Raw genomic sequence first — 13,513 nt, 5'->3', positions numbered from 1 at the left:
ACTTCAATGCCTGCGTTGGATCTTTGGAGCCACCGTTGGAAAACTCAGCCTCCATGACGAAACGTCCGACAACGGACTGAGACTGATCCACTTCGCCGAGGTCCTTAACATGGTAGTATGGAGTATCAGGATCAAGCATAAAAAGATCCACAAGCTACGTGGCTGTCCCCCACTTATTAAGTACCGAAGACGTAGTCGGACTTAAGCGAGCCCGAAAGAACAACTGATTCGATGAGGAGTGTCAAGAAGCTTAAGTGAAAAAGATGTCGCCTACAGGACCACGTTGCGATCGGGCGAAACGTCGGCCATAGGGAATGGAAGAGGAAAGCGAGGCGCATTTACCGCAATATGAAGAGGGAGGCCGAGATAAGTGAGTGCGAAGAGCTTGAATTGCTGGCCGACAGGACAAATGTCCGAAAATTTTATCAGAGAGTAAATCTTGGAAAAACTCGCTAGAAAAGGATCAACAAACACCATCAATTTGTCGAATGCCGCGATGTCTGAATTGGTCATACCCACGAAACTAATATGGCTGAGTAAAATGATGTTGAGCAATACCAGCAGCTCCATCTGAATTGGGAAGGACCCGAAGAGATTTGCTGTTTGATAAAAAACGAGGTGACTCCCTTTCATGTGATTTCTTTAATCTGATGTTGAAGGAGATAATAAGAGTCGCAGAACTAAACTGCTAGGGCACAATAATTTACAAGAGCGTACAATCGCGCGAAGGCATGGACAATGAAAACAGCTGAAGCGGATCTAGGAGTTTTTGAGAGAAAGATTTACGGGATGTATGACTTCGTCAGAGTGTTCAAGCATTGTCCCTCTAATGGTAAGCGAAGCGAAGTTCAACTTATTATTTTCCTGATTTTTGTCGGCATGCTTTTTATGTCCCTTAAATTCACAGAAGTGTTGCCTGAGGAAACTTGATAGAATTTAATGCAGGTGGAAGGCCTCACATTGCTGCCTCATCTATTCCCTCTTCAAGCGTCTAATAGTTTTTTGATGTCAGTGAGAGTCCTATACTCGTTCCACTAAAGGAGCTCAAATCGCTCTAGGATCTCGGACCTTATGGGCTGGTTTCTCCATCTCAACTTAACTTAGTTAAGCCAATTTTCTTGACTTAGTCATGAATAAGCTGTGTAAAACGTATTCTAACTTTTGACTTAAGTCCAAAAAGTGGCTAAACTAAGTTAAGTTGAGTTGGAGAAACCAGCCCTATGTGTTTGCGGCTCGGGTGCGGCAAATTGAAGGAGATATTGGGCGGCTGAGAATTACATATTGATGATCATTTTAACTTAAAACTAGATAGTTTATGAAATTCTATCGAAATCGTCTGGCTTGATTTGGTACAGGTCTTTAGTAGGTTAAGGATCAGACAACGATTTATTACAAAATTTAATAAGTTAAAGTCTCTTTAAGTAAATATTTGCGATTTGCAACCTTTATTAAAGTACCTGCATATATATGTATAGTATGTATGAGCTTACTCAACTTCATATATGTAAATGGTTAAACTCTTTCTGCTGGAGCTTTTTGCCATTTTTTAAACCTTTTATTGTATTTCAATAAGTGTCCAAAAAAAGCGAAGTGTCCAAATGAGTGAGCCAACTTAAACGTTTGTTTGAACTTTTGAACCTTTTGAGGTGTCAGAAGCACTTGTTTCACGCCCTTACATACTGACAGCATACATACATACATATGCGAGAATGTGGCTGCATGACCAGCAATGCCCAGTTTTTAAATTAGTAAGTGACAAAAAAAAGCTGTGCGAGGGGAGGGAGCACGTGTGTGTGTATGGCGAGTGGGAAGTACTATATTTGCGACATCAAAAGCTGATGGCGAACGGTTATTTTTTTTATAAATTTATATTAATTGTTTTGTGGACAACTTTGAAAAACGAAAAGTGAGTTTTTTTTTTTTTTTTTGTTTTTTTTTTTTTAAGAAAAATGTCAATGATACACTGAATGGGGTCGGTTTAAAATTAATGAATTTCAGTCGAAAGAAAACCAAAAATGTGTAAAATTAAAACAAAAAAAAACATTTTTTTGTATAATTGAAAATAGAAATGAAATTTGTATACACAAAAATGCGCCCTTCGCTGAGAAGCGGCTAACTTCACTTCAATTTTTTCATTCAATTCAAATATTTACGTTTCATTATGCGACATTCGCGCTGAGTATGTATGTACATATATATTAACACGTGCGTGCATGCGCGTGCGACAGTTAATATTTTCAAAATATTATTTGCTGCTGAACAAATAAGAAGCAACTTTGTGGTTGCAAGAGATGGCATTAAAAATTGACATGCCACACCTACGCGCAATTTAAAGTCACACAAACACATACGCACCAACCGCAACGACAGCAAAAAAAAAACACCAAAAACGCTTGCCGTGTTTGTTGTTTTTTATCTTCCCGTTTTTTGTTGTTTGCCTTCACCAACTCCTGTGGCATTTGAGCACGTTTTTCTTCGTTTTTATAGCATACATTTAGGCTTAAAAGCGTGTTTTTGTGCGTTTGCACCTTTTTAAAGTGTTTTGGGTGACAAACGCATACGCGTGGCGGCAGTGGCGGTGGCGGTGGCGGTGGCGTTGTCGCTTGACACGCATCATCACTTTCGCGGATTTTTTTTTTCATTTTATGCCACTTTTTTCCAAATTCTCTTTCGATGTGTGTGTGTGTGCGTGTGGTCTTTGTTATTGCTATTCGTCTGACACCAGGTGCCTTGTGTGGTTGCGCTGGTTGACTGGTTGGCTGGCTGCCTCACTCCCTTCCATATAAATGCGCCTTAAGCATATGCGCGTATGCCTTTCTATATGTTTGTGTGTGTGTGTGTGTGTGTGTGTGTGTGTGTGTGTGTGTGTGTGTATTTGCGCATGTGACATCATCAAAAAATTAACCCCGCGTGTATGTAAATAGCGCTGACATGTCACAGCAATTTTTCTGTCAACGCTCGCTCATCGCGCGCCGCCCTGCTTCTGTGCTTTGTGAAAGGATACTTTTTGACTTAAACAAATATTCGCATTTTTTTTGGAAAACGTTTTCTACACGCATTTTTATTCATTTGCTTTTCTGCTGTTTTTATAAGGAAAATTTTATTTGAACTCTGTGTATTATACGTAATGACAATGACACCAATGCTTGTTGTTGTTATTTTTGTATGTTTGAATAATGGTAAGTTAAAAAGTCACTTGATGACTTTTTGTTAAATAATTGAAATGGAAAACTGAAGAATTAAATAATTTCTTGCGGGCATAAAAATTTGGGTAAACTTTTTACGGAAATATATGTACATATGTATATTAACCACACAGTTACTTGCATTACCACAGTGCCCTATTATCCCCATTAACTATGTAGATACCGCAGTGTTGGGAAGCCTCTGAGCATGCATTCTCGAATAGTTTCAATGGTATTTCCGTGAAAAGAACATAATCATCTGCGGTCTATTTTCGCATGGAACACAGTGTTCTGATCTGGAGACTTATCTCAGGTTTTAGTAGAAGAATCCTTAAGCGACCGTTAAGATGACATCCAAACTCCCCACACCGCCCCCAAACTTACCATTCCTAAACTCACCACACCTAAATTCACCACGCATCTTCTAAACTCACCACACCTTAACTCCCCACACTTGAAGTCACCACACCTAATTTCACCACATGACATCACATGATATCGCGTGACACGACGTCACATAAAATCAAATGACATGACATCCTCTCACATCATTTAACATCAAATTATATTTTACATTACGTCACATAAAATCACATCACGACACAGATTTACATTAAGCCAAGGACTGTTACTCCAGCATTTTCCTTAAAAACTCTTTAGAGAATTTGTATGCTGTTTTCACCATGAAAAACATGAGATTCGTAAGAAATCACACCGAGTTAGAGGCAGTTTTCTGCTAAGTTATTCTTTCTACACTATTAAGGAGATTAGCTAATCGAGCGCCTAGAAATGTGCCTAAAAATTCTATCAAACATATTTGCTACTTATTTTATTTTACACCTAATACGAATATCTGTATGCACTTCTCAAAAGGCTTATGCAATCCTTTAATAAGTTGCTTTATGTGAGTATGTTTGTTACTCTCTCACGCTAAAAAGGCTGGACGTAATTCAATAAAATTTGGCACACAGGCTATGGACCTGGATTAACATATAAGATATTATTTTAAAATAAATAAAATATTACAACATTTTGGGTGACAAACGAAAGGGATTCTAAAACGATTTGTTTAAGAATAACTTTGAAGAGAGTTGCCACATGTTCAAAATGTGGAAATCAACTAAATAATGAGTTAAATTAAATAGTTGTATCTGGGTACAAACAAAAGAGGTTTAAGAGAGCTTTATGTATTTCGAAAAGGATTTTTAAGAGGTTTGTCACAATTTACATAATAGATTCATAAGTAGTATAAGTATGAATAAAAACTACGTACTGAATTTTAATCGACCACGTTTGAATCTGGTTGTAAATTTTGGCTTTTGTTTTTGCAGTAATATTGCAAGGCAGACGGAATGTTCACTCCAATCGCAACCCTAATATACTCAAAGTGGGTTGCCATCTGTTTGGAAATTCAAGATTAAATTAATTAAGAAATTAAATTATATCTATATTTCAATATGGGTGTCACATGAAAGAGGTTTAAGTAAGCTTAATTTTTAAATTTTTAAAGCATGTTGCCACCACTTTAGAAATTCAAAATCAGTTTAATTAACAAGTTTAATAAAACTTTTTATTATTGGTGCCAAACGAGTGAGGTTTAAGAAAGATTTATTTCGAAAATATTTTTGATCGAAGGTTACCACCTGGTTAGAAATTCGAAATCAACTTAACTTACAAGGTAAACGAAATATTTTGATATGGGTGGCAAACGAGACATAAATAAGAAAGGTTTATTTCAGAAATATTTTTAAAGAAGGTTGCCACCTGTTTATAAATTCAAAATAAATTTTACTAAATTGAATTAAATATTTTCATGTTCCGTTTTAAAGATTAAAGATTACATATATACAGGGGATAAGTTGTACTTTATAAACAAACTATTGAACGTAATTAATACGTAACTCAAAGTTGAAAAAATTCAGCTTTTTCATAAAACAGAAACAAGCAAATTGCTTAATGTGAACCAATCATTGCTTCTACAAAATTTAAATTGATTCTATATTTAGGTATATATATGTATATAGCGTTCATCATTTGCAGACTTCAAGAATAATTACCAATTCCTTACAACGACGAAGAGCCAGTAACCGCACGAATTTTCTAAAGCCCTTCAAAAAAGATGAAAAATCAAAGAGCGGGCACAAGACGACCGCCATAAATGCGCTTTAATTAAAAATTAAACCCTTTGCGTTTTGTAATTATGAAGTTCGCACATGAGCGTCAAAAACAAAGTGGTGACGGCAAGCGGAGGGCAAGAAAGCGCTTCAAGGAATTCAATGTTGGTCTACGAATAATTCGTGCTTTGCTACATACTTTCCTTTCGCTACTCCCTCCATACCACCGATGCAATGCATGGAGTGCGCCATGTAATCTGTGAATAATTCAGTTATAAGAAAATAATTTTCTGCTAAACATAAACACACTCGCCATTAACACACACACACACAAACACACACAGCCAAATACGACGTGCCCCACCTTCAACCCATTTCAGCGGCGTGGAAAAAACAATCCTTTTTCTACTTTCTTTCCTTTAAAAGGCTACAAATAAACACACAAGAATTTTGAAATGCAAAAAAGCACATAAAACAAAAACAATAAACAAGCGAAATCTGAGTAAGAAAAACATCTTGGCTGGTTGCGAGTAAGTGGCTGGGTGGGTGGGTGTGAGATACGGGAATAAGAACAGTCGGTGTTATGTCGAGAAAACAGCTAAAGGAGCAACGCGTTGGTGACTGTGCGCGCACAAATAAGAGCAACTAATATGGAAAGAAGAAATGTGTACAACAACCACAACAACGCCGACATCGGCATGTAAATAAGAATTATGAAAATAATAATGGAAAAAGGATTAAGACACACAGACAACGGCATGCAGCAGCATGGATCTTAAAAGCTCAGTGCACAACCCCCATCCCATTTCATTTTTTTTTTTTTGGTTGCCTCTGTTAATGTCTTTCTTTGGGCGCAACTGTCTTTTCGCTGGAAGACAGCAAACGCGTAAAGAACATACCAGCTGTGTGTGGGTTGTAAGTTGTATCAAGCCGCGAGAATAAATATGAAGTCGAGTCACCTATGAACTCGACAGGCGATAAATATTTGTAAGGCTCTGAGATGGCCTAAAATGAAGAACACTTTTTGAGTTTTTTGTTGTTAAATAAAGGAAAACCTTATAAAACTAAAAGGTGGCATTGTGCGTAAAGAGTTCCGATGAGGGCCTTTCCCAACGGGGCGTTTATCAACCATCTGCTGAGGCAATCGTCAGATCACCACATAAGCTCTGGTACCGAGGTCGGACTTGTCCAGGTTATCTACATTATGTTTTCTGATGAACTGTTGGCGCAGATTTAAGCAGCACCTCCTTAGCATTGTAGTAGAATACGGTCCTCTTGTAGGACGCCAGAGGAGGACGGGTGTGATTGCCTATACAGATTTTCGGTACCCTCTTTAGTCTGATTCACAAGTTTGCCGCCTGGGTGGTTTGCATTAATCTTAAAGGCAAAGACTAGTCGTTTTTAACCGAAATGAAAATGTAAAAGCGTTAAATATTTCGATGACAGAAACGATAACAGAAAACATAAAGCACCAATATCCAAACGATATGAAATCGATTACGATATCCCACCCATAACGGTTTTAACACCGTAACTATGCGCCCTATATAAGCCAATTCACCCGCTCCCCAACAACAACTTCTAAAACGCTCTCTGCTCTCTTCGGTAAGGGTGAGTAAATATTCTCATAAGTCTAACGCTTGACATGCAGTCGCTTATAATTATGGAATTTCTCGATGATGCTAGTTTTTGAATTTAATTACTTTTTACCGTTACAAAAAGTAGCAGCGTTGCTGAGCAATGGATGGTATGAGCAGTCACGAGCGCTCAGGTGCAAACGTCGACGACAGAAAACGATACATAGAGCAACAGGAAGTGTGTGAGAGGCTGCACCGAATAATAATATTTTGATTATTACGCTGAAGCAGGTTGTTGTGGAACGAAAAGTTGTTGGTGAGTTGTGTCTTACATTTAGAAATGTGTGCGCTTGTTTTAAGAAAGCAAGTATGTATTTGTAAGTTTCTTTAGACTCACACGGAATTCTCCGTGGGTGATATCTTGTTACGATATTTATTACAAATCACCCTCCAGCCCCACCTCACCCACTTTTGGATGTGCACCTTGGCGCACCTGCTTGATTTATCATTCCACAAAGTTTGCTATTTGGCGACAATTTTACATAGAATACCCTCACCGCTGCATTCCACAAGCTTACATATTTACATACATTTCGTACACATTGTTGCTTTTTGCCGCTTCATTTAAGATGTTGGTTTCAACTCAAACCACATTTTAATTGCACTACCTCCCTATGTCCTTGCCAACCCACCCCTCGACGAACACAAACGTATCCACACATCTCCTTAATCTTTTACGTAGCTCATTCTCTCGTCTCGTAATTCAATTTATCTGCTCTCAAGTGTAAAGTGTAACATTGTTTTCAATTTTTTTTCTTTTCCGACAAATTATTCGAAATCTTCTTCACAATTACACAATCCCAATTAAGCAATTATTTTAAATAATTTATTACCATTCTGGTTTTTATTTATTTTTATTGCTCAGCTTTATTATGTGTCTGCGTTCAGCGCATTTGGATTTTTAATTAAAAGTTTTCGTAGGGAAAAAGTAACAACTTTACGGATGAATAAATTCAGGAATATTTTGGGAATTTACCTGTGGAAAGGAAAAAGTATTACTTGATTTATCCTTAAAATCTAGTATGTAAAGTGATAAAAATTTCATACGTATCAGGGAAGGAATTCGCTTATGAATGAATGCCTTGTGAACTTTCAATGTACGACAAATTGCGCAAATGTCTAAACGAGGGGCGACTATTCAAGAAATAATTGGCGCAAACCACAAGTTATGGGAAAATTGTTGTTTTCAGTTATATGAATGTAAAAGAGAACATCTTGTGAAGGAAAAAACAAGTAAGAAAGTCTAAGTTCGGGCGGAGCCGAACATTAAATACCCGGCGCAAGTATTAAATATATGTTTTCCACCTTTCCGAAAGCTACCGCTACATGATAAGCCGGCGTGTATAAATTTTAAGTAAACTAGCGTCCTTAAATTTCAAAATATTGAAATTTCAAGCATTTCTGAAATTTACCGTTATATGAAAAGCGGCCGTAATTTTAGTCCGATTTCAACAATTTTCAATGGTTTACTTTTATGTGGCAATCACAATAACCATACCGAGTTTGGTACAAATTGCTAGAACGGTTAGCGAGATACATATACGTGATCATAAGTGGGCGGTGCCACGCCCATTTTCCAAAACTTTATCATAAACGTATTTCCTGGCAAAGAATTGTTGCAACCATCATTTTGAATAAATTAGCTTTAATATTTACTGATTTATCGAGGATTTCGTATTTCTCGAAATTACCGTTATATGGGATGTGGGCGTGGTTATTGTCCGATTTTAAAAATTTTCGGCCATTTGGTATGCTGTACCAGGGCCAATAACTGTGCCAAGTTTGGAATAAATTGATGCAGCGGTTACCAAGATATACACATGTAACCATAAGTGGGCGTGGCTACGCCCATTTTCAAAAAAATGTTAATATTCTTATTTTTCGTCTAAAATTTATTGTAAATATCAATTTTGAGTGAATTATGTTCAGTATTTACTAAAATATCGCAGTTTTTGTATTTCTGAAAATTACCGTTATATGGGAGGTAGGCGTGGTTATTATCCGATTTCGCCCATTTTCAATACCATCCGTCCCACGCCCAAAAGAAGTTCACGTACCAAGTTTCGTTAAGATATCTCAATTTTTACTCGAGTTATCGTGTGCACAGACGGACGGACGGACGGACGGACGGACGGACAGACAGTCACCGCTTAATCGATTTCTCTTTTCATCCTGATCATTTATGTATACATTTGTCTATATCTATCTCGATTCGTTTTGCCTGTTACAAACAACCGTTATGTGAACAAAGTTATAATACCCTTGTGCACAAGTGCGCTCGGGTATAAAAATTAGGCAAATAACGGGATAATTTAAACAGACATAAGTATGTTTGAGGCTTAGCCGGGCCTTCGAAATATCTGAAGAATCGATCCAACATGTTTTCAAAGGAGTCCAGTTAAATCTTTGGAATCCACTTTAAAGTGTCATGAAACGATTTCCACCGAGTCATATTTAACACCTTCACAAGGACGCACTTCATCAACAGAATACATATCGAGCCCTAACCGCCAAAATAACGTAAGCGACATATTTTTCAAAATTTTCTTTTTGATGCAGAAATGTATCTAGATGCTCTAGGAATATTTCTGCATCAAAAAGAAAGCTTTGAAAAAAATGTCGCTTACGTTATTTTGGCGGTTAGGGCTCGATATGTATGTATATGAAATGCGATGCATTCCTAAAAACGAGATGGATAATCCGCTGACAATGACAGAGTAATTTTCTAATTACGGTAGGGGGCCTGCATATAATACCAAAATTCACCTACCTAACTATATTCGTCGTTCTAGGTTGTATCGAATGACTCATGAAAAATATAAGAAAGTGAACAAGAGCAGTCTGGCACAGAATTTATGCAACATACTTGACCAAAAGTCTTCATAGTAGTAACCTAATAATTCCATAACTATTAAATTTTAGAAACAAGATCTTTTTATTATACTCAAAGCTATTTTTAGCCAAAACAAGTTTTGCTCCCCTACAAAGGTATATCTGTTTGTCTGTCAATAATCTCCCGGACTAGATAGTAACAGGACATAACTTAGGGATAAAAAATGGGATCTGGCAAGGGCGCGTGGCACATCCAATAGGCGTGAAATTTTTAATCAGCTGTACTACATGCTGTCCATTGTACTGTTTTCATGTCCATTTTAATCTCAGGATTTATGAATAAACTTAAGCAGATTGTTGGCTGTCCAAGAGCTCAGGTGTTTTTCTGTCAACACATCGCGGCCAAATGCCTCATACCTAATACTTGCAAAGGCGGGGCAGAACCCTTCCTCTTCAAAGCAGGATGGGCAAATGTAGTTTTCATGTACGGCTATCACATATCCAACAAGTTGTCTGCAGTCCCATCTGCTCAATGAGAGCAAAAAACTAGATATACCTTCTGAGATTGAGATGGTCAGATGTCTCAGGTACTACCGAGTGACGTGGCACCCAAAGTAAAATAAGCTCGTTATATCTGCCAACATAATTTAGTCGAGACTTGCGTTGCCGAATTAGTTTGGAAGTAGTTAAAGTGCTGGCCAATGCCTTATGTGTAGCTTGGCTATCACTGCAGATACGTAACTCCTTCCCCTTCACCTATTTTCTACCACGTAGTCCGTGGCCTTGAGAATTGCAAATACCTCAGCCTGGAAGACCGAAGCATACTCCCCAACAGAAAATTTAAGCTTATCCCCATTAACTTCGATGAAGACCCCATGGAGGCGTTGAAAGACACAAGCGCTCAGATCTCTACCGCCAGCGATTTCCGCCTCACTCAGTGTTATACCAACATCCGTTTATTTTTAGTCTGCAGGTGGCCTTTAAGGCTACCCAACGTACGAAGACACAAAGTGACAGTAAGTACAGCAATGCATTAAGAGCAGTAGAGAACAATCCCGTACAGCACACGGCAGTAGTCGTTTGAAGTCTAGCAAGCAGACTTTCCACGCTATTTATTGAGAGTCTGATCTACCATACCACTAACGCATAGCTTATTATGGGTCTGATTATAGATGTATAAATCCATAGGATTCCCTTTGGTGACAGATCTCACGTTTTCCCAAAGACCTGTTTACATTGCCAAAATGCTGCTAATGCTTTAGAGGGCTTGTGTTTCACGTGAGATTTCCACGATACTTTTGTATCCAGAATTACTCCTAAATACTTCACTTCGGGAGAAGTCGGAATTGTGACTCCTTTAAGTGTGAGGGGAATGAGACCATCCAATCTTCTCCTTCTAGCGAAGAGCACAACACTCGCGTTATTTGGGTTAGCGGTGAGCCCAATTCCATTACACCAAGTGTCAATCGTATTCAGTATTATCTGCGCTTTCCTGCAAACAGCCAGCACAGATGGGCCCGTGGCTAGACAGGCCACATCGTTCGCATGGGCTTGAACGTAGATATCAGAGCCGGGTATTAAATTATCAAAAGAATTGTTTCTGCACAAAATTTACCCAAAACATAGATGGCGCTGAAATCCAGATCTTTAGATACCCCCCTCTACGAATTTACTTTTTAGATTACTTAATGAAGTATGGGGCTGAGTATCCATACGAAAAAGCCCAAAATTATTTAAATGCCCCAGATATTCTTAGCACATCAACGGGTCATTGTTGTATCAAGAAGATGTTAGACGAATTATAGAGGACGCGGTAAGAATATCTATGACCCTTCGTAAGTCTTCTGTGATGGACGAAAGGTCAAAATTGTATGGTTATGATGCCGGTTTTGTACATGCCCTGTTAATTGTAAAGTTATCGATGCAGGTCGCTGTGTGGAATCATGTCGGTGTACCAACGAGGACCTTGACCTTGATTCAGCAAACCTTGGAGGGACGATGCACTGTTTACTCTAGAAACGACAAGACATAGTTCGTGTCCGAGTCCTGTGTTTTTCTGAGAAGTTCACTCGATGTCAGGTGTTCTTAAGCCGATGGCTCAAGGCACAAACCTTTTATTGCAATGGGCTGCCAATCTTTCAGAAAAAAGAGCTAGCAATCTCAACAGAGCCCTACCCAATAGAATTCTAGCCTCCATGCTCTTCAGGGAGTATATGGAAACTTTTCAACCCCTGGCAGCAAGAAACAGGATAACACTGTGCCGAGTGCTAAATTACTGCGCTATAGAAGAAGAAGGGATCGCCGACGAACTATGGAATTTACCATGAGACGTTCCCGTACTCGGTTTCCTGGGAAAGTAGTGCAAAAATGGGAGAGTAAAATCGGTCCTCTCTTTGTCAGAAGATGCCAGATCTTACCAGAAAAATGTTTGATGGTAAAATCTAGGTACGTGTCGAAACCAATGAATGGCTTAAATACTTCCAACCCCTTAATGATGAGAATTTGTCAACGAATGTACTGTGCGAATTTTTTAAGGAAGCTTTTAGCGTGTTGGGCTGTCAGGGTTAAGGAATTATCATAAATAGGTATACAAGCAGATACAAAAGTATCGCTTCGACGTAATTACTTTAGAATATAGTTTAAATTTGTACCAAGTCATAGTCATAAGCTAAGGCTTAAGACTTTTTCAAATCTGCTCGTATCGCGTTTGTATCCAACTACAATCCTAACTACAAGCCTAGGTATTTAGTACATACACAAGTTGTCGTGAATGTTGATGACATTCTCCCGTACCCGTAAAGAATAACGAAAATTGAGGATGCAATCTGTCTGCAACCTTTTCCATGACTGTTGCATTTCAGTTGCATCAACCATATCATCATTTGGAAAGCCATTCCTCATGTCCTCAAATGGCCATTGGCATATCCACACTGCAATCAGCAGAATGCACATTTATGATTGACAATGATGAAAGTGCTCACATTTGCTGATGGGTAATATCGTAGTATGTATAACTGCAACTGCTGCTGTCTCCAAATGCAACTGCCCCACCCTCCTCTTAAATACACCACATAGACCGCACTCCAATGAGTGTTTATTTTAATTACTGAAATTGCATTCAAGTGCGTTCATATGCTCTATTTTTGTAACCCAATCTCTAACCCACCTGACCACATGCAGCAAACCACACTCACATCTGATAATCACACATCCACAAACATCATACTTGTGGTTGGGTACAAGCATCTCTACGCACTTGTATTGTCATTTATGAATGGGAGTTTGTGCCATAAGTGCTTGGCTATCTGGTCAGTTGAGCGGTGACAGTCAATCAGCAATGCTATGTTGAGCTGCATTTACCCCCAGCCCGATTTTCATATCAATTGTTGATTCAGGTGAATTTGTGTTAAATGTCATCATTTGTGGTAAATGGTTTTGGCAGCAGCAACAATAGCAACAATAACCATTTAACAGAGCGATGCACATGACAAACACATTGCGTAACATTGTCAAATGAAATGATAACATTGAAATCAAATACCGTTACATTCGAAACACTAGAATGGATTTGATAAATGTGCACATTTCCGGCACACTCATGAAAAGAAACACAATGTTACAAGAGCAAAGAAACAATGATTTCTGAAATGCACCAGTACCGTTACTTTAATTTGCTGCTTATTTTGAGTTAAAGTCTAAATAACAAGGCATAAATAAAGGGTAATTAAATTCTGAAAAGTGTTTG

This window comes from Rhagoletis pomonella, unplaced genomic scaffold, assembly GCF_013731165.1.
Source record: "Rhagoletis pomonella isolate Grant_MI unplaced genomic scaffold, Rhpom_1.0 Rhpom_scaffold_00006, whole genome shotgun sequence".
Lineage (NCBI taxonomy): Eukaryota > Metazoa > Arthropoda > Insecta > Diptera > Tephritidae > Rhagoletis > Rhagoletis pomonella.
The sequence above is the reverse complement of the archived record's forward strand: the minus strand, read 5'-3'. Positions refer to the sequence as shown.